The sequence below is a fragment of the Phyllobates terribilis genome, unplaced genomic scaffold (genome assembly GCF_046119375.1).
Source record: "Phyllobates terribilis strain yellow unplaced genomic scaffold, ASM4611937v1 Scaffold_2__4_contigs__length_985480577, whole genome shotgun sequence".
In the NCBI taxonomy this organism is placed as follows: domain Eukaryota; kingdom Metazoa; phylum Chordata; class Amphibia; order Anura; family Dendrobatidae; genus Phyllobates; species Phyllobates terribilis.
Window position 1 is genome coordinate 734,460,961 of NW_027362762.1, and position 27,947 is coordinate 734,488,907.

At 44.2% G+C, this 27,947-nt stretch overlaps 1 long non-coding RNA gene across 1 annotated transcript; it reads left to right on the forward strand.

Moving 5' to 3' along the window:
- Positions 1-4,706: 4,706 nt before the first annotated feature.
- Positions 4,707-27,947, forward strand: LOC141227012 (uncharacterized). The gene is made up of 5 exons (XR_012294129.1): positions 4,707-5,091; positions 6,727-6,862; positions 8,057-10,254; positions 26,395-26,503; positions 27,473-27,947. It is a non-coding gene; the product is annotated as an uncharacterized lncRNA (long non-coding RNA).

Consider the following 27,947-nt stretch of genomic DNA (forward strand, 5'->3'; position numbering starts at 1 on the left):
TATAAGTTTAATTGTAGTTTTGGGGATGACAGACTCTGTTTAAGGCTTATGGAGCAAGTGGCAAAGCGAGTGGCAAACTACCCCCAACACATTATACTCTTAGTGAAGTGAGAAGTCATGAAAACCATGTAGCGTTCATTACCTGTATTAGCTCCCGTCTCTGTCTAGATTTATATTTGTGTACTATTAAATATTGATTGTTGATTAGAATATGGAAAATTTTAATTTGTTTGGAGGGGGAGACACAATTAGCTAATTGTGGGGTGGAAGACAAGGTAATTGATAGGAGGTTTGTGAGTAGGCCCTCAATCTAGACTGTAGCAGGCAAGACAAAGTGGCTTGTGTTATGGTGCCTCAACACATTTACTCCATCATGCGTCTGATGTATTCGAGTACATGTGAGCTAGTTTAAAGGGAAATAGGGTTTTACAATATACTTTCCATAAGATCCAAATTTTGATGTAGTAAATAATGCTACAGTATGTCTTACACCCAGAAAAACACCACTTGAGTAATCAGTTTAATAAGTCTATGGGCACCAGCTAGGGCTTGTCTTTCCTTTTTGAAAAATACATGATTGCTGTTTATTAAACAGAACTATGCTAATATTTAAAATTAACTGTTACCCAGACAACCCCCTATTAGAACAAAGTCCAGTTTCTCTATGCCATCTTGATCAGCCATTATCGCAGGGGAGGCCACTTCTGAGCACTCATTTACCGCTACAGAGAAGATCTCTGTTCTGGCTCTTAGAGGGAGCTTAGGAGGGATATTGTCATAAATGTAATAAACCACTTAAGTAGTAAAACTTGGGAAAAAGTTCTAAAGTGTTTTTGAGTCATTTCTTGATTGCTCCTGTTGCTGGACCAAAAATAGTTAGTTGAGGTTATGCCTTCAGTTCTGGTACGAGAAAAGACTTTTAGATACTGCAAAGTTTTCAGAGATGTCTAAGTGAGACCTAACCTATCTGTGGATTTACTAGAGGGCTATGATCACACGTTCAGTATTTCACATCAGCATTTGAAAGCCAAAACCAGGAGTGGAACAATCAGAGGAAAAGTATAATAGAAACAAGTCACCACTTCTGTATTTATCACCCACTCCTGGTTTTGGCTTACAAATACTGATGCAAAAAACTCACCAAATACTGAATGTGTAACCATGGCCTAAAGGAGTTGTAGGATCAGTCTCCAGTTTGACTTTCTGCTATTTGAAGCTTTGCAAGAACAACATGGCTTTATAGGGAACACAAGATGGCTACCATAATCAGCAGAGCTGAAGCACAGACAGGACTAATAAAAGTTTTGGTAAAGAGATTCATGTCCACAAGAATCGAAACAATGTCTGGAGGATTTTATGTTAGCACCAAGAAGTCAGTAAGATGTGTTGGGGCTTCCTTTATTCTTTTCTTTTAGGCCATAAGTATTTGATGCCCGTAAAGTCCAGTAGAAAGAAGTTTTGAGCAGCTATGAAAGTTAATTGTGTAGTCAATGGATCTCATAAGTCTGCTGCCATCTTGTTAAATTATTAAGGGCGAATTCACACACTCATGAAATACAGTACACTTGTCGCTGGTCTTCTGACCCGAACTTGACAGCTGCATGGACATATATAAAACTGTTGAGTTTAGGCAGGGAGACCCACAACAAGCCTGTGATTCACATTCCATACAAAGACCGTGTTTCACGACCGTCTGAATTTGCAATAATGATGGTTATGATTTAAAACTTATGGTTGCATAGGACACATTTTCATCTGTAGTTTCCTGAAATAAAAGAAGACAAGGTTCATCATAAAACATATGGCACAATTTCTATTAGTGCATGCCATTAAATATTAATGACACTGCTTATTTTTGCATTATACAGGTGCATCTCACTAAATTAGAATATCATCAAAAAGTTAATTTATTTCAGTTCTTCAATACAAAAAGTGAAACTCATATATTATATAGAGACATTACAAATAGAGTGATTTATTTCAAGTGTTTATTTCTGTTAATGTTGATGATTATGGCTTACAGCCAATGAAAACACAAAAAACACAAAAGTCATTATCTCAGTAAATCAAAATAATTAACAAAAAACACCTGCAAAGGCTTCCTAAGCATTTAAAAAGGTCTCTTAGTCTGTTTCAGTAGGCTCTACAATCATGGGGAAGACTGCTGACTTGACAGATGTCCAGAAGGCAGTCATTGACACACTCCACAAGGTCCCAGAGTTCCAATTTTTTCTTTTGGAAATCAAGTTCCCAGAGTCTGGAGAAAGAGTGGAGAGGCCACAATCCTAGCTGCTTGATGTCTCTTGTGAAGTTTCCACTATCAGTGATGGTTTGGGGAGCCATGTCATCTGCTGGTGTAGGTCCACTGTGTTTTATCAAGAACAAAGTCAGCGCAGCCGTCTACCAGAAAATTTTAGAGCACTTCATGCTTCCCTCTCCCGACAAGCTTTATGGAGATGGAAATTTCATTCTCCAGCAGGACTTGGCACCTGTCCACACTGCCAAAAGTACCAATACCTGGTTTAAAAACAACAGTATCACTGTGCTTGATTGGCCAGCAAATTCGCCTGACCTTAACCCCATAGATTCGGTATTGTCAAGAGGAAGATGAGAGACACTAGACCCAGCAATGCAGACGAGCTGAAGGCTGCTATCAAAGCAACCTGGGCTTCCATAACACCTCAGCAGTGCCACAGGCTGATCGCCTCCATGCCACGCCACATTGATGCAGTAATTGATGCAAAAGGAGCCCCGACCAAGTATTGAGTGCATTAACTGAACATACATTTCAGATTTTAAAAACATTTTTTCAAGCTGTTGTTATAAAGTATTCTAATTTACTGAGATAATGACTTGTGTTTTCATTGGCTGTAAGCCATAATCATCAACATTAACAGAAACAAACACTTGCAATAGATCACTTTGTTTGTAATGACTCTATATAATATATGAGTTTCACTTTTTGTATTGAAGAACTGAAATAAATTAACTTTTTGATGATATTCTAATTTGGTGAGATGCACCTGTATTTACCTACATGATTCCCTGTTGCTATTTTGTCTTCTTGAAATCTATGGTAAGGATCTAAATGGCCATATACACCCATTGTCAGACCCCCAGAATGCCCGATAAGGACACCACATCCTAGTAAATTTTGTGACAAATAAAAAAGGAAAGCTCTGTATCTGTTGTTTGTATAATATTGCTGTGGAGTCCCTTTTTCTCATGTTTTTTAACCTGAAAAAGGCCTCTTTGCGGACAAAACGTTGCCATAGTTATAAAGTTTGTGGATTTTAATAAGATGCAGTAAAGAGAACCTTTGAAGATTATCTGGTGCCTTGAAAATCAATTGTTACACTGAGGGATACAATTATAGTTGCCTATAGAAGTGTATGGAGATGTAGGCATACATTTAAAAAGCTGATGCTCATTCTGCCAACACCATTTTCTCCAGACACTGGTATACACATGCATGTTTAGCTTGCCCTTAGACAAGCGCAAATATTCTCGTAGTTTCATGGTTTTAAGGTTGAAATAAGACACAAGTGCATTAAGACAATCTAGCATGTTGATCCAGAGGAAGACAAAGTCCCCGTTATGCAGATGCTACTTGAAAAGTATTAGAGGAAAAATTCCTTTTCGACTCCCCAACTCAAATAAGTAGGCAACTTCCGTGGATCAACGTCCCATCGCAGAGTCTAGTACCCATAATCTCAATGGACAAAGAGAAATAAACATTTCTCTCAAAAGAACAAAATATCTGGCATGTGTATATCAAGTATGCATCAACAGCAAGCTTGGATAATTCCATACACATTAGATGGTCAACAGGTCCAAAAGATCCAGATTTCACTGTTTAGCGTATGGGGCTGCAAGATGTGTAAAGCAATTCCAATCTCGCCCGTTGATATACAGTACAGACCAAAAGTTTGGACACACCTTCTCATTTAAAGATTTTTCTGTATTTTCATAACTATGAAAATTGTACATTCACACTGAAGGCATCAAAACTATGAATTAACACATGTGGAATTATATACTTAACAAAAAAGTGTGAAACAACTGAAAATATGTCTTATATTCTAGGTTCTTCAAAATAGCCACCTTTTGCTTTGATGACTGCTTTGCACACTCTTGGCATTCTCTTGATATGTAACTATTATACATTGTACCTCTTCAGATGTGTACCAACAACATTTATGTGCCTCCTCGAAAAATGCCTCTGTTTGTTCCTTTAAAAAGGTTGTCCACTACTTTTTCATTGATGACTGTATTATGAACATGAAAAATGGCTATTTTATATTTCAAATCCATATTGAAATATAAACCAGACATATCAGCATGTGTAGATGTCTTACCTCAAGTAGACTAGGGGTCATTAGTTCAGACATACTAAAGCATTAGGTTAAAGTTTGCTGAGGTTTAATCTTTATTACTGAAGGGAATTAGCCTTTTGTATACGCTGTGTTTGTCAGGCGATGTAGAACTAGAGACAGACGATTGCACAAAATTGTAAATGAAACTACAGACATATGGCTTAAGATGGAGAAGCTTATTGTAGTACCAAAAATATAAGTGGCTATCTGAAACCCATTCTGATGTATCCAACCTTTAATCAATATTCTAATTATATATTCTGTGTTAAGGTATACTTTATCAGTGAATGTATCTCACTGATACATAGCTTCTTAACAATATACTGTCTGGGAAGAAAACCTTGTTCTGATTTGTGTAGGATTTACTCTTATCATATGTAAACATTATGAAGAAGAATGGTCCGTGAACAGGTCTTGTCCAGTATTGCTCATCTGTGATAGCTGGCCACTGTCACAAGATTGGAATGCTGGACAACAACCTATGAACTTTCATGCTTACGTAATATTAGGTTGGGTAAGCATTTTTCTAAAGTATAAAGCTGATGAAGAATTCAGTTAAGGCAGAAGCATTGTGGACCTGTGAAGGGGACGCCCTTCACAGTGTAGGGGACCTAGTATGCATTCTCTGCCCATCGCTGAGTGCTTCTCCAGCTGAAGTTTCCGGACAGATGATGTATATGCTACTAGGGAAATCTTTTTCTTCTTCTATCCAATAGTAAGTATGTAACCTTTATAAGTATTTAACCTATGTAACCTTTTCAAATATTTAGCCTTAGTAACCTTTAATCTACAAAAGTGTACGCAATATCATAATATCATACAATTCCTTTGATTCTGTATTTTATCTTGCAAATTAACTATTATAAATAAAATTGTGTTATATTACAAGTGGTTGCCTTCTTTAAAGCCGTATCCGAACCTTATTGCCAAAAACTTGGCAATACATAATTTGGCGTAGTCGGCAGGATACGCAGAAGGCTCAGAAGTTCTTTTTATTGGAAAGTAGAAGGGACTCTGTGTGATAGTGTGATATTGCGTAAAACATGCCTCCCTTTAAGAAAAAAGAGGTTGTAAGTGTTTCTGTAGAAATTCCAGGGTGGGAGCAGGCTCCTTACCATATTTTGGCCAAAGAGTGGTCGCAATGTGTTGGATTAAGTGAATCATGGGACAAATGTTTGAATGATGCTGAACCTGATGATGTCGTTGAATGCTTGCAAAAAGTGAGAATGGAAAAAAAAACAGGAATTGGGTGCTGTGAGCAGGAGAGGATGGATTTTGTTACATGCATGTAGAAAACAGCTTGAGGAAAGAATACGTATATTAACAAAAATTCAGGAATTGGAAAGACAGTTGTGTGAGGCCCATAATGCTTTGGTTATAGCACAGTGTCAGAATAAGTTATTAATGGACAGATGTGATGGATGTCAGCATGTAGCAAAAAAGGCTGCTGTACGTGTAGCGCAGTATAAATACAAAAGGAGGCGAGGGAAGGTTAATAAAAGGAAAGTAGCTTTGGCCATAGCCAAATCAGGGATAGAGTGGAGCCCTGATCAATGGGATGGTGTCCACAGGGATAAAATAGATGGGATTGGTATTGACGAGATGTGGAAATTGTATCAAAAGAGAGGACTTAATAAAAAGTCAGGGGTTTCACATAATAGAAAGGTTACAGTAAAAGATTCTGAATCCCCACAGCAGGGGCCGGGCAGGACATGGGGAGAGAGAGGGCCCACTCCCTCCTCGTCGCCAGCAAAGCCCACAGCACAGGGGTTTGAGGATCTTTATGATGAAGTTAAATCCTTGATACAGGAATTCAAAGCCCAACAGAAGGGGGCATCATTTTCTCCTAATATGATGTCTTCATCTGAAATGGAGGATCGATGGAGGGAGACAGATAAAAGTGATTGACATGCTGGCCACGCCCCACATATGTTGGTAGATACAGGGGCGGAGGCCAATTTGATTAATGGAAATCCAAAACAATTCAGTGAGTGCAAGATTATAACTACAGAATTAGGAGGAAAGCAAATTGAGGGAATTCAGGACAGAGCAAAACCAGGAGTTAGTGGAATCTCCACATTGCATGAGAAGGTAAGCAAAGTCTCTATGGGACTTCAGGAGCAGGAGATACCCTTTGAACAATTGATTCCTGAGCAGAGGAAACAAGTGTGGTTTACAGAAGGGTCAGCTAGTTACCAAGGCAACAACCGTGTGTGGAAAGCAGTGGACTATCAGACTACAAGTATACATAGCAAAGAAGTATGGGGAAAAGAGTTGTGGCAAGATATCTGGGCAATTGTACAAATAATTAAAGTGACTGTGTTTCATGTTGATGCTATTTGTGCTTCAGATCCCCTGGAAAGACTCTTCAACTCAGTAGCAGAGGAACAGTCCAAAATATCAGTCACTGAATCCAGTAAAGACTGACACCACTGAGGAGCTGCTCGGACTGACTCAGTGGGCACAGACCAGAGGGTGCCCATCAGGTTAGATGTAATCAAGGAAACAATTATGAAATGTCCAGTATGCCAACATTCACAACAAACGCCTGTCCCCCATGTTGTTAGGGGTCAAATAGCCCGAGGTAAACTACCTGGACAAATTTGGCAGGTAGATTACATCGGCCCCCTTCCATAAGATGGAGGGTGTGTGTATGTATGCACGGGCGTGGATACATACTCAGGGTATATGATGGCTTGTCCGTGTAAAACGGCCAATGCTAACAGTACCATTAAAACCATGGAAACCATAATATTATATTACGGTATTCCATTGCAAATTCAGAGTGACAATGGTCGTCACTTCAAGAACAGGAAGGTCGCAGAGTTCTGCTCAGAACATAATATTGAGTGGATCTTTCATATCCCATATTATCCTCAAGCCACAGGATTGGTAGAGCGGATGAATGGGTTATTGAAAGAACAGTTGAAAAAATTGGGAAACGGAAACTACAAAGGGTGGAGAAAACATTTAAGTGAAGCCCTTAACATTCTTAATAACAGACCAGTTGGAGAACAGGAAACACCGTTAATAAGAATGATTACCCCCAATTTACAGATCATGCCTTTAAAACCTACTACCACAGGACAGTTCTCTATTGGGAACTAGAGCCAGGGGCTCTGGGACCTTATAGGGTCACCCCACAGGCAGCAGGACTAGATTTACACTCTCATGAGGAAATTAGATTAGAAATAGGGGTGGTAAAGGCAATCAGAGCTGTTATAGGATTAAAAATGCCTCCTGAGCATTTTGGTTTTATAGCTCCAAGATCAGGTTTGGCCCTGAGGTGATGGGAGGAGTGATAGATCAGGATTATCAAGGTGAAATCAAGGTATTCCTGTTGAATAGTGAGGATAGTGACTTGTTGATCCAAAAGGGAGACAGGATAGCTCAATTATTAATTTTGTCTATCCAGAAAATGAAAATAATCAAGGGAACAGCTCCTACAATAATAACAGTTGGAGGAGACATAGGTTTTGGCTCCACTCCTTTTCTGAATGATGGTGCAAAAATCTGGGTGAAGCAAACTGGAGATAAAGGTCCTCCAGAACCTGCAGAGGTGATCGCCCAAGGGGCAGACAATGTGTTAATAGTGATGAAGCCAGGACAAGAGAAGTGGGAACATGTTCCTGCAGACAGGTGTTTTCTCAGAGACTAATGTATATATATTTCCATTTTAGGCTCAAAATTGGAGATGGTGGATGATCGGTGTTACAGGCATGGTCCTTTTGGTCTCTGTCACTACCCAACCGTTATACAGAAGGGAAAGAGAAACGCCGGAGAAGGAGAATGAGGCTTTATGGAAAGTTAAGCAGAATTTATGGAGTTACTTGGCGCAACTGACAAACATGAGACATTTTTGTATGGCAAAAACTGCTACAGCTACAAATGTGTTGGAAACTTGTATGGTAGCTATACCAACCCCCTTACGACTGTGGACCAAATTGATAGGGGGATTTATCCAAGATGAGGAGGTGGAAGAAGGAGATGTGCTTCAGAATTATACATACAACCCGTATTACGCTTGTATAAACTGTACTGGAGAAGATTTTATTACTGAAGATATGATCACTATAAAGACTCAACACATTGCATCTGCTGAGTTATGTTATCAAATGACTTGCGACCAAAATAAAATAGGTAAATGCCAGCAAATGAAAATAGAAAGAAAAACAGGGAATAATGAGATTGATATTATTTCTAGTTCCCGTACAGGTAAAGATTGTAAGAAAATAAGGTCGGGGAAAAATATGAAGTGTAATAATACAGTAATTTCCCCCTCATACATACAACATGTAAAATTGCCCAAGGGGTGGATGTTTTCTTGTGGTAATATAACTTTTAATTATATTCCGGCCAATATAACAGGGGGGCCATGTGTTATCTCTAGATTAGGTTTAATGATGTATCCTTTATTCCCATCTCATAAAATTAAGCGTTCCAAAAGGGGATTTTCTCACTTATCAGAAAATTGTAATTATAATGTAAATTTATTAACTGAATCAGAAATTCTAGGAATATATTTGACAATGGTAGGATCCCCTGTCATAACGGCATATGCTGCCCATACTGTAAGTAGATTATCTTGTCTTGTGGCTAAATCAATAAATATTACTAGTAGAGCCTTAGAGAATATATTATTGGATATACAAAGTTACCGAAAAGCAATTTTACAAAATAGGGCAACTATAGATTATTTGTTGTTAATTTATAATCATGGATGTCAAGAGTTTGATGGGATGTGTTGTTTTAATCTGTCTGATCACAGCCAAGATTTGCAGTCTCTAATAGATCAGTTACAGGATGATGTTAATCACATCACACGAAGTGATAGTAAATGGTGGGACTGGTTATTTTCCTGGCTGCCTGATTTTGGGTATTTACGCTATATTTTAGGAGTAATTTTTGTAGTAATTTGTGCATGTATTACTTTATGTTGCTGTATACAATGTATTTCTTTTTTGTTATCTCTATGTCGCTCATCTGTTGAAGTTATTCCTTTGGGATATGGCGTTGGATATAAATAATATATGGTTTCAGATAACCAAGGGTGGATTGTATTATGAACATGAAAAATGGCTATTTTATATTTCAAATCCATATTGAAATATAAACCAGACATATCAGCATGTGTAGATGTCTTACCTCAAGTAGACTAGGGGTCATTAGTTCAGACATACTAAAGCATTAGGTTAAAGTTTGCTGAGGTTTAATCTTTATTACTGAAGGGAATTAGCCTTTTGTATACGCTGTGTTTGTCAGGCGATGTAGAACTAGAGACAGACGATTGCACAAAATTGTAAATGAAACTACAGACATATGGCTTAAGATGGAGAAGCTTATTGTAGTACCAAAAATATAAGTGGCTATCTGAAACCCATTCTGATGTATCCAACCTTTAATCAATATTCTAATTATATATTCTGTGCTAAGGTATACTTTATCAGTGAATGTATCTCACTGATACATAGCTTCTTAACAATATACTGTCTGGGAAGAAAACCTTGTTCTGATTTGTGTAGGATTTACTCTTATCATATGTAAACATTATGAAGAAGAATGGTCCGTGAACAGGTCTTGTCCAGTATTGCTCATCTGTGATAGCTGGCCACTGTCACAAGATTGGAATGCTGGACAACAACCTATGAACTTTCATGCTTACGTAATATTAGGTTGGGTAAGCATTTTTCTAAAGTATAAAGCTGATGAAGAATTCAGTTATTGCAGAAGCATTGTGGACCTGTGAAGGGGACGCCCTTCACAGTGTAGGGGACCTAGTATGCATTCTCTGCCCATCGCTGAGCGCTTCTCCAGCTGAAGTTTCCGGACAGATGATGTATATGCTACTAGGGAAATCTTTTTCTTCTTCTATCCAATAGTAAGTATGTAACCTTTATAAGTATTTAACCTATGTAACCTTTTCAAATATTTAGCCTTCGTAACCTTTAATCTACAAAAGTGTACGCAATAGCATAATATCATACAATTCCTTTGATTCTGTATTTTATCTTGCAAATTAACTATTATAAATAAAATTGTGTTATATTACAAGTGGTTGCCTTCTTTAAAGCCGTATCCGAACCTTATTGCCAAAAACTTGGCAATACAATGACCTATCTGTAGGATAGATCATCAATGTCTGATCGGCCAGGTCCTGTCACCCAGCACCCCCATCGATCAGCTGTTATCGGTGTCGGCAGTGGCTGGCTGGAAGTACTCTCTTTTTAAGAATTACCTCAATCGGCATAGTCAACATACCACACCTCAGCACTGACATTGAACCTGCATACCTACAGTAACAACTACCCCTTTAGTAACCAGGGCCAGAGGGTATTTTAAGTTTAGCCAGAACACAGAAAATCTTCACTGTTACCAATGCGACATTTTGATTGATAGAAAGTCAGTTGCTGCAAAATCTAACCATTAGTTCTGTCTCATTAGGGTACTGATTTTTGTTTGCAGGGATCACTATAAAAAGTTATGAAACTTTTAAAAGTAAAAGAAGCTGTACAAAAAAATCTCTTCCCGAACTCAACATACTAATATCGCTGTTTATTTTGCATATCAGAGCTTTCTCACTGGGGATTCATTATTGAAAAATTGCCTGGATCTCACCAGCAGTCATTCATCAGGGAGGTAACTAGGTGGGGGGGCGCAAGCACATTTGAAGCCCTGACCGCTGGCTCTTCTGGGTCAGGGAGGGGTTAGCAGCGTGGTCAGGTCATCTGATCAAGCTACTGATGTCACTCTCCAGTGCTTCATAGGCGCAGTGAACATCAGTACAGTAAGCGCTCCAATGAATCTGAAGAGGCAAAAGATTTATTGTAATGGGGAAGTTTGTGACGGGCCAGTATAGGGGGAAGGGGAGACAGGATGTGGAGGGGGAAATGTGTGAGGAAACAGTGTGAGGTGTGGGTAGGGGAATGGGTGAGGAAACACTATGGGGAGCGAGGTGGGATGTGTGAGGAGAGAGTATGAGGAGTAGGGGGGAAATGTGTGAGGGAGCAATATGGGGATGGAGGTAGGAAACATGAGAGGAGACAGATTGGTGCGGGAAGGGGGAAATGTGAGAGGAGAAAGTATGGGGAACAAGGGGTATTATGTGAAGAAACAGTATTGAAGGGAATAGTGTGTGCGGGGAAGTGAGGGGGCACAATATAGAGACTTGATTGAGTGGGGGCGGGCAGTATAGAGTGGGCAGTACAGGGGGACAGTGTGCGGGCACAGCAAGAATGGGGAGTGTGAGTAAGGGGCATAGCATAGAGGCCGGGCAGTTATGGGGCAGACATAGTGTGAAATGATAGTATGATGAGGGGGTCCAGTATAGAATGGATAGGGCAGTGTGGAGGGCATGTACCATTAGAGGGACAATGTGGAGGTTATATTTTGTGCAGTGAGCACAGTGAGGGGTTGTTACTTATTTAGGGGTTCTACCTAGAGCATATATTTTTATTGAGGAGTGTTATAATCACTCTGCTATTTTTAAGGGCATCATGTCGGGATGTGAAAAGTCATCTCGGCATCTGGATAAGATGAATAACCCCAATCAGAGAAGATGTCACCTAAAAGGTTCCATGATATAAATGTTTATTTGTGATACTGACTGCAACCCATCAGTACTGTGGTTCTTGTTTGGTCCTCAGTCTGATGATGACTGATAACAACTCCCAGTCTCTTCTTACCATTGCTAAGGACATACTCCGAGTTTTAGGTTCATCTGATACAATTGTATATTTGGCTGACCTGACATTGCAATTGATCGCTGTACTAAGCTTGTTGATGTATTCCTGTACTGAGGGTGGTCCTGGTGATGTATTCATATACTGAAGGTGGTTCTGGTGATATATTTCAGTACTGCTGAGGGTTATGATGCTGTATTTCTGTAATGGTGGTTGTTCTGGTGTTGTATTTCTGTACTGATGGTGGTTCTGGTGATATATTTCGGTACTGCTGAGTGTTATGATGCTGTATTTCTGTAATGGTGGTTGTTCTGGTGTTGTATTTCTGTACTGATGGTGGTTCTGGTGATATATTTCGGTACTGCTGAGTGTTATGATGCTGTATTTCTGTAATGGTGGTTGTTCTGGTGTTGCATTTCTGTACTGATGTTGGTTCTGGTGATGTATTCCTGAGCTGCTGGTGGTTCTGGTAATATATTTCTGCACTGCTGCTGGTTCTGGTGATGTATTTCTGTACTGATGAAGGTTGTAATGCTGTATTCCTGTACTGATGGGCAGTGCCGTATTTGCTGTTCATGCTGTCCTAGGCACATTAACTTGTCACGGCCTCTATTGGCAATTCAGACTAAGACTAGGGTCACACCATTGTCTTTTCTCCCATCCGAGAGTATCGGGATGATTATGCTAATCATATTTTGTTCAAATTCTGATCAGAGTTTGATCAGAGTGTTATCATAGTGTGATTTGATTATCTCGGAGGATGAAAAGAAGAAAAAAATATTCTGTCAGTCCGTGAAAATTGGACTGCACTCAGATGTCATATGAGTGCAGTCTGATTTTCTCTAGACTCATTGACTTGCATGGCCGAGTGTCATTCGAATATCAGATGAAAATCGAGCATGCTGCAAATTTTTGCCTCAGACAAACTCTGTTTGAGGAGAAAATCGGACATGTGCATGACCCGATAGAATAACATTGGTCCAAGAGCGATCTAGTGTCTTGTCGGATCACACTAGGACCAAAAATACAGTATTCTGTACGAGTCCTTAGGGTATGTTCACACAACATCTTTTTCAGGCGGATCCGCTCCATAAGCTGCCTGAAAAAACACTAAATAAACGATAAAGAAACTGAATATATGCACTGCAGTGTAAAAATGACTTGCTGATCATGTTTAGTCTTTTGAGTTTCTTTTAACCACTACAAGCTTCCAAAGATGAGAAGGGGCTAAACGAAGTGGCCCGACCATTACTCAGACGACTTCTGCTTGGATGTTGTTCACTAGTTTTTTGTTAAAATTTTTTATTTAAAACCGATTGCCAAAAGATGTTGGAAAAGATGACTGAAAAGAAGCAAAAAAAGTAGCTTTAGCACAAAACACGCTGGTGTGTCCTGCAATGACTCCTGCCTGAAAAACTCATGGAATTTGCAGACATCTAATAGACGTTGTATGCACACACCCTGAAAGTACCTATACCCTGTCTATGGTAGTTAAGTCCTCCCATACACATTACACTGTGTGCAGAATTATTAGGCAAATGAGTATTTTGATCACATGATACTTTTTATACATGTAGTCCTACTCCAAGCTGCATAGGCTTGAGAGCCAACTACCAATTACGTAAATCTGGTGATGTGCATCTCTGTAATGAGGAGGGGTGTTGTCTAATGACATCAACACCCTATATAAGGTGTGCTTAATTATTAGGCAACTTCCTTTCTTTTGGCAAAATGGGTCAGAAGAGAGATTTGACGGGCTCTGAAAAGTCCAAAATTGTGAGATGTCTTGCAGAGGGATGCAGTAGTCTTGAAATTTCCAAACTTTTGAAGCATGATCACTGAACAATCAAGCGTTTCATGGCAAATAGCCAACAGGGTCGCAAGAAGCGTGTTGGCCAAAAAAGGCGCAAAAGCGTGAAGCTGCCAAGATGCCATTCGCCACCAGTTTTGCCATATTTCAGAGCTGCAACGTTACTGGAGTATCAAAAAGCACAAGGTGTGCAATACTCAGGATTATGGCCAAGGTAAGGAAGGCTGAAAAACGACCACCTTTGAACAAGAAACATAAGATAAAACGTCAAGAATGGGCCAAGAAATATCTTACGACTGATTTTTCAAAGGTTTTATGGACTGATGAAATGAGAGTGACTCTTGATGGGCCAGATGGATGGGCCAGAGGCTGGATCAGTAAAGGGCAGAGAGCTCCACTCCGACACAGACGCCAGCAAGGTGGAGGTGGGATACTGGTATTGGCTGGTATCATCAAAGATGAACTTGTGGGACCTTTTCGGGTTGAGGATGGAGTGAAGCTCAACTCCCAGACCTACTGCCAGTTTCTGGAAGACAACTTCTTCAAGCAGTGGTACAGGAAGAAGGTGTCGTTCAAGAAAAACACGATTTTCATGCAGGACAATGCTCCATCACATGCATCCAACTACTCCACAGCATGGCTGGCCAGTAAATGTCTAAAAGAAGAAAAAATAATGACATGGCTCCCTTGTTCACCTGATCTGAACCCCATAGAGAACCTGTGGTCCATCATAAAATGTGAGATCTACAGGGAGGGAAAACAGTACACCTCTCGGAACAGTGTCTGGGAGGCTGTGGTGGCTGCTGCACGCAATGTTGATTGAAAACAGATCAAGCAACTGACAGAATCTAAGGATGGAAGGCTGTTGAGTGTCATCATAAAGAAAGGTGGCTATATTGATCACTAATTTTTTGGGGTTTTTGTTTTCGCATGTCAGAAATGTTTATTTCTAAATTATGTGCACTGATATTGGTTTACCTGGTGAAAATAAACCAGTGAGATGAGATTATATTTGGTTTTTATTAAGTTGCCTAATAATTCTACACAGTAATAGTTACCTGCACAAACAGATATCCTCCTAAGATAGCCAAATATAAAAAAAAAACACTCCAACTTCCAAAAATATTAAGCTTGAATATTTATGAGTCTTTTGGTTGATTGAGAACATAGTTGTTGATCAATAATAAAAATAATCCTCTAAAATACAACTTGCCTAATAATTCTGCACACAGTGTAGACTAAAATTGTCTGAATCCGCCAACATCAACTGCTTCGGCCATCAGTCTAATGTGTATGGGGTGCTCTGAGTGGTGATGACCCTGGAGATATAGAGCCAGGATGTCCAATTTTTTTGTTCTCTAACAGATAAGCCACCATCAGAGAAGTCTGGCAGCAGCTGTCTCATACAGAACATAGGAGCGCTCAGCAAAGTGAGCAGGCCTGTAAATGGGAGAGTCAGGTGAGATAACTGCCAGCCAAATGATCAGACAGCTGTTTATAATGTTAGTAGAGAAAATCGCTGCGCTCTGGACACTGGTGCTCGAGTAGGGGCCGAAACCGTACTATACTATAGAGTAACCTCGGCACTCAAAAGTTCATTAAAGTAAAATTTTTAATGCAGTTCACAAATGAACAAACGTTTCGGTCAAACAGACCTTCATCAGTACACTGTTGGACATAAATAAGAAAAAAATAACGTAAGAAACCATAAGAAAACATAAAGGAAATATAAATAAAATAGAACATGGACAATAATAAGGCCACAGGGCAGAACAGGACTATTTAACATACATCAGTTCTGGTGTCAAACCTGTGAGAGATAATGTAGCATCCTTCTAATGACGCGGATAAATACAATGAATCAAAAATAGAGATTAGGAATCACCTACCAGACTGCTTGTGGAAGCTAAAGCATAGATGCAGCGGAAGAGGACTCAGTGTCTCAAATAGTGTAAATCTATATGGGGAGCAGAAATGTAAGGCTGCGTTCACGTGTAATGTGACTGCATGTCCAAGCAGTAGTGTAGGAATAGCATACCTTAGAGAGAGTATGTATCTGGAGCTGGCAGGGAACGCGGTATCCACCGCTAGTTCCTGGTGCTGTGTGAGTGATGGTGGGAGGGTCCCTAGTTAAAGGAGAGGGGTGGGGCTACTGATGAAGTCCGGCCAATCACCGCAAAGCGTCGATATACTGGCCTCGCTGGCCGGAAATGCCCGCGTGACGTCACCGGAAGTGACATATCGCTAGTGAGGTGTGTGCGTTCCAAGCGCTCAGAGATTGCGTTCCACGGGGCCGGATGTAAACGTGCCTGACCCTGGAGCATGCGTTCCACAAGCTGGAAGTATGTATATGTCAGGGCATGGTTAGAGATGGGTGAATCCCTGAGCGAGGGACCAGAAGATGGTATATCTGTAAGACAGGAGGAGGAGGGGGAAAAGAGGGAGAAAAAGGGGAAAAAGGAAGTTATCATGGTATACAGAATTTCTTATCAGCATTAACAACAGTAATGGCAAGACACCCGCTGAGAATAAATAAATTAGACATGCAGATATACATATATATATATATATATATATATATATATATATATATGTATATACAGTACAGACCAAAAGTTTGGACACACCTTCTCATTTGAAGATTTTTCTGTATTTTCATGACTATGAAAATTGTACATTCACACTGAAGGCATCAAAACTATGAATTAAAACATGTGGAATTATATATTTAACAAAAAAGTGTGAAACAACTGAAAATATGTCTTATATTCTAGGTTCTTCAAAGTAGCCACCTTTTGCTTTGATGACTGCTTTGCACACTCTTGCCATTCTCTTGATGAGCTTCAATAGGTAGTCACCGGAAATAGTCTTCCAACAATCTTGAAGGAGTTCCCAGAGATGCTTAGCACTTGTTGGCCCTTTTGCCTTCACTCTGCGGTCCAGCTCACCTCAAACCATCTTGATTGGGTTCAGGTTTGGGGACTGTGGAGGCCCGGTCATCTGGCGTAGCACCCCATCACTCTCCTTCTTGGTCAAATAGCCCTTACACAGCCTGGAAGTGTGTTTGGGGTCATTGTCCTGTTGAAAAATAAATAATGGTCCAACTAAACGCAAACCGGATGGAATAGCATGCTGCTGCAAGATGCTGTGGAAGCCATGCTGGTTCAGTATGCCTTCAATTTTGAATAAATCCCCAACAGTGTCACCAGCAAAGCACCCCCACACCATCACACCTCCTCCTCCATGCTTCACGGTGGGAACCAGGCATGTAGAGTCCATCCGTTCACCTTTTCTGCGTCGCACAAAGACACGGTGGTTGGAACCAAAGATCTCAAATTTGGACTCATCAGACCAAAGCACAATTTTCCACTGGTCTAATGTCCATTCCTTGTGTTCTTTAGCTCAAACAAGTCTCTTCTGCTTGTTGCCTGTCCTTAGCAGTAGTTTCCTAGCAGCTATTTTACCATGAAGGCCTGCTGCACAAAGACTCCTCTTAACAGTTGTTGAAGAGATGTGTCTGCTGCTAGAACTCTGTGTGGCATTGACCTGGTCTCTAATCTGAGCTGCTGTTAACCTGCGATTTCTGAGGCTGGTGACTCGGATAAACTTATCCTCAGAAGCAGAGGTGACTCTTGGTCTTCCTTTCCTGGGGCGGTCCTCATGTGAGCCAGTTTCTTTGTAGCGCTTGATAGTTTTTGCAACTGCACTTGGGGACACTTTCAAAGTTTTCCCAATTTTTCGGATTGACTGACCTTCATTTCTTAAAGTAATGATGGCCACTCGTTTTTCTTTACTTAGCTGCTTTTTTCTTGCCATAATACAAATTCTAACAGTCTATTCAGTAGGACTATCAGCTGTGTATCCACCTGACTTCTGCACAACACAACTGATGGTCCCAACCCTATTTATAAGGCAAGAAATCCCACTTATTAAACCTGACAGGGCACACCTGTGAAGTGAAAACCATTTCTGGTGACTACCTCTTGAAGCTCATCAAGAAAATGCCAAGAGTGTGCAAAGCAGTCATCAAAGCAACTTTGAAGAACCTAGAATATAAGACATATTTTCAGTTGTTCCACACTTTTTTGTTAAGTATATAATTCTACATGTGTCAATTCATAGTTTTGATGTCTTCAGTGTGAATGTACAATTTTCATAGTCATGAAAAGACAGAAAATTCTTTAAATGAGAAGGTGTGTCCAAACTTTTGGTCTGTACTGTATATATATATATATATATATATATATATATATATATATAAAGTTCTCAATATGCTGTCAAAAATAGCATTGATAATAGTGCAAAAACCTGCTACATAATTCATGTAATTTGCAAAATAGAGCAATAGGGACTAAGGCATTACAAAACAAGAATGAAGCCCTACAGAAAAGAAAGCAAATCATATTCCCTATTCAATCCCTTAGGTGATAGGGATTCCATTTCATGTATCCAATAGGCCTCTCTTTGTTTCAGGAGGCAGACTCGGTCTCCCCCCCGGCGTGGTGGCAGTACCTGTTCCAAAACCAGATATTTGAGTTGGGATATGTTGTGGCCTGCTGAAATTAAGTGGTGGGGAATGGGTAGTAGCAGATTCTTAAACCGAATCGTAGATTTGTGTTTGGAGATTCTATCTTTGACAGGCTGAGTAGTTTCGCCTATGTAGATCAGACCACATGGACACTTTATGAGATATATGACAAATGCACTGTCGCAGGTAAAATAGTTTTTAATATTGTATTTCTTGCCTGTGTGAGGATGATAAACAATATTGCCCTTTAAAACGTTATTACATTGCTGGCATTGCAGGCAAGGGAAAGTTCCCATTTTAGGATACTGAAGGAATCGTTGTTTTGGTCCCTGGTTTGTTGTGCCAATGTCTGCACGTAACAGAGAATCCCTAAGATTGGGGCTCTCTTGAAGCAAGGGATGAACGGCTGTTGAAAGGAAGCGATATTGGGGTATATGGCGACCCTGAGGGTTCAGTCGCCACAGAGGTACTGTACCTCACCCAGAGGTGTGGTGTCTCCTTCTCTCAGGTAAGGAGGGAGTGCTGCCCGGAACCCCAACACCCGCATTCAACACTACACTACTCCAGGCTGGCTGGAAGGGCAAGATGCACTGTGTTTCTGCTGAGCCCTGTCCCTGGCTGGAGTGGGGGTAACCAAAGAGAGGGGGAACCAGTAGTGGGTGAGGGTGGAGGATGCAGAACAGGGGAGCACCATAATAGGAGGTATATAAAGGGAAGCCATCTTAGGGTGGCAAGTCAGTGAGGACAGAGAGACAGAGAAGTCAGTGAAAGGAGAGGAGGGGAGCAGAGTCTCTTCAGGAGCTCTGCTCCATGTGTGGGGCCTAGTAATAGAGGCCCAGGAGGGGAGCAGAGGAGAAAGGCTCCGTTTCACAGAAGGGATCCCAGGGGGTACGGTGAGTGCAGGACGGCACCCATACACCCCGCATCTGCCAGGTGTCAGAGGGATCAGGCCGCAGGAAGGGAACCGGTCCCTGGACCAGCCGTGTTACTCCAGGTCTCGGCTGGAAAAACCGGAGGCTTCTGCACTTCTATGGTGCAGTCGCTACAGTCTCACCCTAGTCACCGTGAAGGCCATCTGTGTCACCCCAGGCCTGGATGCCACAAATATTAAAGGCTGTGTCTTAGAGCAAGAGGGAGGTTCCCTGGTCAGGGACAATTAGCATACAGCACCTCCTGTCCCAGGGCAGTAGGGGGAGCTGGCTGCCCCTATAAAAGCTGGAACTGAGGGCAGGGTTAGAGAGAACTGGACGACCTAGCTCAGGACTGAGACTAGTCCCAGAGAAGGAGGGACAGTTCAGCTGTAGTCGAGGAGTCCGTGAGGCAGAGGAGTAGCTGCGAGCCAGGGACAGAGGCGACGAGAGCCGGCCCTGGCTGAGAGAACTACACTACTGGACATTGGGGTCCGAGGCTGTCAGGGTTGCAAGCCCAGCAGCAGAGAACCAACCCGCGAGGGATTTCAGGTCCCTTGGCCTAAGAAGCCTGGAGGCTCCGCCACATAGAGGGACCAGTACAGCACGGAGAAGCAAAAGGTACCTAAGGCCCGAGTCGCAAGCCATACAGGCGAAGTACACGGCCAGCTCAGGGACGTGGGCTATTACACCACGAAAAGGGGGATAGTCAGCAAGGGCAGAGAGAGAACGGTAGGCCTTCACACTCACCCTGACCAGTGGGGCTCGCCCGAAAGCTCTCAGACACCCAGGCCCATTCCTACCCGGTACTCCTGTTGGGTCATTAGTAATACCTACAATAAAGACCCTGGACTGTTTGAAGCGGATTCAGAACTCTTATTATTGCGGCCTGCACTATCACCCCCAGCATTCACATACGCTGCCCTGAGGCTACACTCTTCCCGTGGGGAGTTATCCTATCCCTGTGCTGCACACCAACATCAGCCTCAGCGGTCTGCCTTGCAGCGGCGGTCATCCCTGACCGCAATCCACGGGTGGCGTAGTCGGACATTCATAACTCTACAAATAGACTGCCACAGCATTTGGTCTGACCACCCTGAGCCACGGGATCGGGTTGCCACTACTACCCCCATCATCGCACTGAAGCCCGGTTCCGGGTGCCCCACGGCCCAGGGGGCGAGTCAGCTTTGGCGTAGTCGGCAGGATTGTGACCAACCCGCCACAAACGGGTATTGCGCGCCTGAAAAAGACTGTACATGTACCTCAAAAGGAAGTTTCCCGCCATTCGGAGCCGTTTCCCGCCATCTTCAGCCGTTTCCCGCCATCTTCAGCCGTTTTCCCGCCATCGGACGCCATCTTCGGGACACCGCGCGGGAAGAAGAGGGGCGTGGACATCAAAAACGCGCGAGACTTGAAGCTCCGCCCTACGCTGAGACGCTGCGCAAGGTCCTGGATGGAGAGAGAGCGACGCTGACGTCATCACCCCGCGACGCAAGGTCCTCACCCAGAGCATCGCGAGCGGAGCCGCGGCCTACAGAAGAGGATCGTTGGAAGGTAGGCCACGGTTAACTAGGGGGGAGGAAGATGTCGGACGCGGAGGGACCCTCTACCACCAGCGTAGCCGCTGCAGCTGTGATGCCGTTTTCCATGCCCTATATCCCCGGAGCGGCCTGGCTGCCACAGTATGCTGGCGAGTCGCATACCTTGGGCGACTTTAAAGAAAGGTTGTATAGCCTGTTCAAAGTTTATCCCCTGACAGAAGAACAGAAAGTAAGCATACTGATAGGGCAGTTAACTGGTGCGGCCCAGCGGGAGGTAAAGTCTTGGACAGCTGAGGAGAAAAGGACTGTAAAGGGGGTTCTGACCCGTCTACGGGACACCTTTGACACCCGTACCTCAGCAGAAATCAAAATGCGGTTCTATGGCTGTAAGCAGCGAGGCCAAGATAGTATCAGAGACTATGTCGTGAACCTGCAAGAAGCTCTGGGAGCAATCAAGCAAGCTGACCCTGGCAGCGTGCAGGACACCAATAAACTGTTGACTGACCAGTTCATAGAAGGTCTGCTGTCTAGCGCCCACAGAACCCAGCTGCGCCTCATGGCCCTACAGAACCCCGATTTGACTTTTGCGCAGTTCAAGGATAGGGCCATCCGGGTGCTCCGAGAACCCGCACCAGGTGGCGCTGTAGCTTCCCGGCGCCCTGCCATCACTTACCACCAGGGGGCGGCGCCCTACCCCGCAGACCTTGTGGGGGCTGATGCACAGGCCCTAAATCCATCCCAGCCTGCAAACCTGCAACATCAGGTCCAAGAACTAACAAGGAGTGTGGCTGCATTGACCAGGACCGTCCAGTCGTTGCAGATGGAACCGTCAAGACCAATCAAGCTGGCTTCCAGCCCGGAGGATGTCCCATGGCGTCGACAGAGGAGGATCCCGTCGTTCAGAGGGAGGCCCGCCGACCGTTACACTGAGGATGGACAGCCGATTTGCCGCCGTTGCAGCCAGCCAGGACACATAGCCAGGTACTGTACTTTAAATGGGTCCGACCTGGGGCAGAGGGCCAACCCCCAGGCATAAGGTCATCAGGCCCATCTAATTGGTGCGATAAGTACTTGGGGGGATGCCCGGTCTTACCCGTAGTGCTGGACGGTATCCCCATGAGTGCACTGCTGGACACCGGGTCTCAAGTGACTACCATCCCCTACGTACTTTTCAAGCGGTACTGGAGTGACGCTGATATAACCAGTTATCCAGACGATGACTTAAGCATCATCGCCAGCAATGGCCAACCAGTGCCGCAGGTGGGGTTCAGAGAGATGACCATCAAGATTGGTAAGGTTGAACTGCCGGCACAGGGAGTGATCATTGTGGACATTGACCGTCGTGAAAGTCACCCTAAAATAACCTTGGGTACTAACGTGATTGAAAATTGTCTTTCAGAAGTAATTGTAATTTTGCAGCAGGTGGCAATGAATGCGAGCTCCAGCCAACAGAGGGTCCTCCAGAAAGAGATAAGAGCCCTGATGAGACGGCAACAGGTAGAACTGTCTGGTGGTGAGATCGGTAGCGTAAGGATGAGCGACCCGTTCCCCATTGCCATGCCTCCCAAAAGCGAAATAATGATCTGGTGTCGGACTGCAATCGGGTTAAGAGGGAGAGACTACCAAGCCATGGTAGAACCCGTGTACTCAGACAGCAGGCCCACCATTTTGACAGCCCGGGGGGTGGTTGATGTCCGCCATGGAAGGGTGCCCTTCCGGATCTTAAACATAGGGGAAAGGGAAGTACACTAGCCCCGGTACGCTACACTAGCCAAATTGTTTGCCGTCGAACACAATGCTATCAGGATCATGGAACCCTTGCCTCCATCTCCCCCGGTGGAGGGTAATGGCTCCCAGAAACACAAGGAGGACTGGTGCCAGAAACTCCATGTGGGTGCTGACTCCACTCCCCTGCACCAAAGACAAGGAGTCTACCGGGTGGTTCAGGAGTATGAGAGAATTTTTAGTAAGCACCCGCTAGACTTCGGCCGAGTAAAGGGAGTAGAACACCACATCCCCACGGGGAGCCACCCACCAATAAAAGAGAGACACAGACCTGTACCTCCTGCACATTATCAGAACGCAAAGGGCATGCTGAGAGAAATGAAAGAAGCTGGGGTCATTAGAGATAGCTGTAGCCTCTGGGCAGCTCCCTTAGTTTTGGTAAAAAAGAAAGACGGTACCATGAGAATGTGCGTGGACTATAGACAAATCAATCGTATCACCCATAAAGACGCGTACCCGTTACCTAGGATAGAGGAGTCTTTAGCCGCACTAAAATCAGCTAATTTCTTCTCTACTTTGGACCTTACTAGCGGGTACTGGCAGGTTCCTGTGGCAGAGGCTGACAAGGAGAAGACCGCCTTCACCACCCCGATGGGATTGACCGATTCAACTGTATGCCATTCGGGCTCTGCAACACACCCGGGACCTTCCAGAGGCTGATGGAATGCTGTCTAGGGCACCGAAACTTCGAGACGGTCCTACTTTACCTGGACGACGTGATCGTCTATTCGAAGACCTACGAGGACCATCTAAAACACCTGGCAGAGGTGTTCGAAGCCCTGGCAGGCTATGGCATGAAAGTGAAACCCTCCAAGTGCCATCTGTTAAAGCCAAAGGTACAGTACCTGGGACACATGGTGAGTGCAGAAGGAGTAGCCCCCTTACCCCGACAAGGTCACAGTAATCAAGAGCTGGCCAAGCCCCTCAAACATCAAAGAAGTGAGGCAGTTCCTCGGGTTGGTAGGCTACTACCGAAGGTTCATCCCCGGGTTCACTAAGATGGCAGCCCCATTGCAGGACCTCCTGATAGGGCAATCCAAGACCAGAAGCCAAAAGCCACCCTTCAAAACCTGTCCGGCGTGGCCCCCTTGTGGTCCAAAGTAGTTAGCTTTTACCTTGCCGCCACGCCCAAGGCCAGGAACTTGGGGTTTATAGGGACAGGTCCCCACATTGTGGAAAACTTCACCTAGTTGTGTGATATGGACACCCGGTCACGGAAGCGCCGTGGCCTTAAGGACAAAATGTACTTGTAAATATGTTATTATTTATACCCTGTATTTGTGTTTCCTGTTAGTCCCGGAGTACTAAATTTTACTAGGGGGGAATGTGTCACCCCAGGCCTGGATGCCACAAATATTAAAGGCTGTGTCTGAGAGCAAGAGGGAGGTTCCCTGGTCAGGGACAATTAGCATACAGCACCTCCTGTCCCAGGCCAGAAGGGGGAGCTGGCTGCCCCTATAAAAGCTGGAACTGAGGGCAGGGTTAGAGAGAACTGGACGACCTAGCTCAGGACTGAGACTAGTCCCTGAGAAGGAGGGACAGTTCAGCTGTAGCCGAGGAGTCCGTGAGGCAGAGGAGAAGCTGCGAGCCAGGGACAGAGGCGACGAGAGCCGGCCCTGGCTGAGAGGTCTGCAGCAGTCACGAGACCAAACTGTACACTAAAACCCCTTTTTAAAGAGAGACCCAGAGTACGGGCCCGGGAGCCGACTGCCATGACCTCCTAAACAAGGTAAAAGGCCCGGGTACCGAGTCCCCTATACTCCCCCTGGGTGACACAGGTACCCTGTCCATAATATGTTCCAGTGTTTCTGAATGTCTACCATCCTTGCACAAGCCAGCATACCCAGTGATTTCTTGAGAGTCCGACCTAAGGAAACAAGGGGCCGTGACTTAAAGAGGGAACAGTGACGCGCCCAAGGGATGGGGACTTGGCGCCCGGGCCTTGCTGTTTGGTTTTGGGGGATGTCGCAGTGGCCAGCTCCCGGGGCCGTACCCTGGGGTCACTCTTAAAAGCAAAGGAAGGGGGAAAAGGTGTATGGGAAAGGGGAAAGTTTGTGACGCCACCCGCGGAGTCTGGTGAGGATCACCAGCGCTGTGACAGTCCTCTGAGGCCGGTGTTCAGGCAGCTATAGATGGTTCAGCTCCCCACAGGTGGAGCAGGGCCTCAGGGCAGCGTAGGGAGGGATGCAGAATAGAGCGCTGGCGGGTGCAGAGCCGCGGAAGAAAGAACAGACAGAGGCAGTAGTTGAAGTCATCCAAGTCTTTACTCACGGTATCATTTTCTCAGCTCAGAGCTTCTCTCTGCTGTCACACGGCGAGCTGCGGCCACCAGAGTGGGGTTCAGCACACTCCAGGTAGTACAGGAGCGCTTGACAGGACTCCCGCTCTAGTGTGTTCCTCTCCTGTTGTAATTCTCCCGCCTTGTGTCCCCACTGAGTTCCGTACGGGTACTGCGATGTCCCTTGTGGATAACGTGTAGTTCCCGGACCGACTGGGTGCCCTTTTTGGTGACTTGTGGTGAGAACGTGGCATAAGGCCGGGTCCCTCTGGATAAACTCAGATTAGGGCATACAGGTGGCGACTCCGCTCCGTCCGTATCCCCCTGGGATCCACATAAGCCTCCGGACTTTTCCGACAGAGACGTGAAGTGCAAAGTCAGATAATCGGGGACCGGTACCCCCTCTTGCGGCAGGGCCTCTCTGGCAGGGCCAGAATAGGGTATGCAGGTGGCGACTCCGCTCCGTCCGCACCTCCTGAGATCCTTTCGCCTGTGGAGCCTATCTCCTCTGCTCCCCCCCTGGGCCTTCTTGGTTGGACTCTGACCGGGGACAGAGCCGATTTTAACTCTGCCCCAATCCCCCGTCTCGAGGCCTGAGACCGGGAACCGTGGATCCTGAGGAGACTGCAGCCTTGTGCTGACCTGCCGTCCCAGAGACCCACGACCAAAGACCCGGTTCTTAAAATGGCCTCCAGTTATATATGATTCTATTAAGTGCTAAAGTAAAGTGCTTCCTCCACCCTCACTCACTACATGGTTCCCCCTAACTTTGTTCCCCCCCAACTCCTCCATTCAGGCCCGGGGCAGCACTTTGGTGCTTTAGGCCCCCTTCAGAACTGGAGTGGTGTAGTGTTGAGTGTGTGGTTGGGGTCCTGTGAGGTACTCCATCCTTACCTGGGAGAGGAGATACCACACCTCGTTCTGAGGTGCAGTACCTCTGTGGCGACTGAACCCTCAGGGGCGCCACAACAGCAATACCTGATCAACATAGAGTTGCATTGCGCAACCCTAACCAAATACTTGAAGGTCCAACGGATCCCCAGGGGACTGAGGGTACCTATACGACCTACTTTATTTTCCGACCAGCCGGAGTACTGCGATAAATTTGAGCAAATTCTAAATAAATGCTCGTTTGATCTGATGACATTAACTGTTGACTTTTTGCACAAGGCTAGCATCTATACGAAAGACCAGAACAAAAACATTGAATCACAACTCACATCATCCATTAGTCCGGAGGAGTGGACTTCCCTCCAGAGTAAGATCAAGAGTAACATCGACCATCACAGAAAGGATACCGAATCCAGGAAAAGAAACAAATTTCTAAGGGATACTGAGGATTAAGAGCAGAATAGGGTTTATCGATGGCCGGACAAATATTCTGCAGGGGGAAACCCACATCGATTTGCCAGATCATCCACCGAAATATCTTCCTCCGGCTCGGAGGCAGACAGTAGAGATCCATTTATCCCTTCTTCTTGTATTTTAGGACAGCAAAGGAGACGCCCATCGAGAAGAAGATGAGAAGAGGCGGTCAACATCAGAGGCAACATGGATTTCATCAGGGTGACCTGATCTCAGGCACAGCCCCCCTGGTGGTAAATATTTCCTCCAAAACCCTAAGCATTGCCCAACTGTCTGTATTGCAAAAAGGTCTCTCCTTCTGCCCAGTTAGTCGACGTAACACCTTTAATCTCGACATGGAACTTCAGCGGTTCTATCGCTCTTTACAACTTAAGATACACTTTGCAAAACCTGAGCGTACAGGCATTAGCAATTCCACCTCTACTTCTTCTAACCCGGTTGCAGCTACTACATCCAACAGCCTAGGTCTCTATACCAAAAGCCTCCCATGGGCTCTCATGCCCTAGAAACCTTTATTGGTTTTGTAGACACTGCCTTTTAAGGAATTACGGTCCAAGATTGATAGAGGTAAACTGTACTTGAACCTAATCTGTCTCCCCCCCGACCAACAGGGCCTCAATAGTCTGAAGAAGGATAAGAGTATTATTATTAAACCAGCAGACAAGGGGGGCGCAATTGTTATCATGGACAAAAGTCAGTACATCAGGCCACAATATATCCCAACTCAAATACCAGGTTTTGGAACAGGTACTGCCACCACGCCGGGGGGGAGACCGGGTCCGCGTCCTGAAACAAAGGGAGGCCTATTGGATACATGAAATGGAATTCCTATCACCTAAGGGATTGAATAGGGAATATGATTTGCTTTCTTTTCTGTAGGGCTTCACTCTTGTTTTGTAATGCCTTAGTCCCTATTACTCTATTTTGCAAATTACATGAATTATGTAGCAGGTTTTTGCACTATTATCAATGCTATTGTTGACAGCATATTGAGAACTTTATTTTTATATATATATATATATATATATATATATAAATATATATATATATATATATATACGTATATCTGCATGTCTAATTTATTTATTCTCAGTGGATGTCTTGAGATTACTGTTGCTAATGTTGATGAGAAATTCTGTATACCATAATAACTTCCTTTTTCCCCTTTTTCTCCCTCTTTTCCTCCTCCTCCTGTCTTACAGATATACCATCTTCTGGTCCCTTCCTCAGGGATTCACCCATCGCTAACCATGCCCCGATATATACATGCCTTCAACCTGTGGATTCATCCATCTCTAACCATGCCCTGACATATACATACTTCCAGCTTGTGGAACGCATGCTCCAGGGTCAGGCAAGTTTACTTCCGGCCCTGTGGAACGCAATCTCTGAGTGCTTGGAACGCACACACCTCACTAGCGATATGTCACTTCCGGTGATGTCACCCGGGGATTTCCGGCCAGCGCGGCCAGTATATCGCCGCTTTGTGGTGAATGGCCGGACTTCATCAGCAGTCCCACCTCTCTCCTTTAACTAGGGACCCTCCCACCATCACTCACACAGCACCAGGAACTAGCGGTGGATACCGCGTTCCCTGCCAGCTCCAGATACATACTCTCTCTAAGGTATGCTATTCCTACACTACTGCTTGGACATACAGTCACATTACACGTGAAC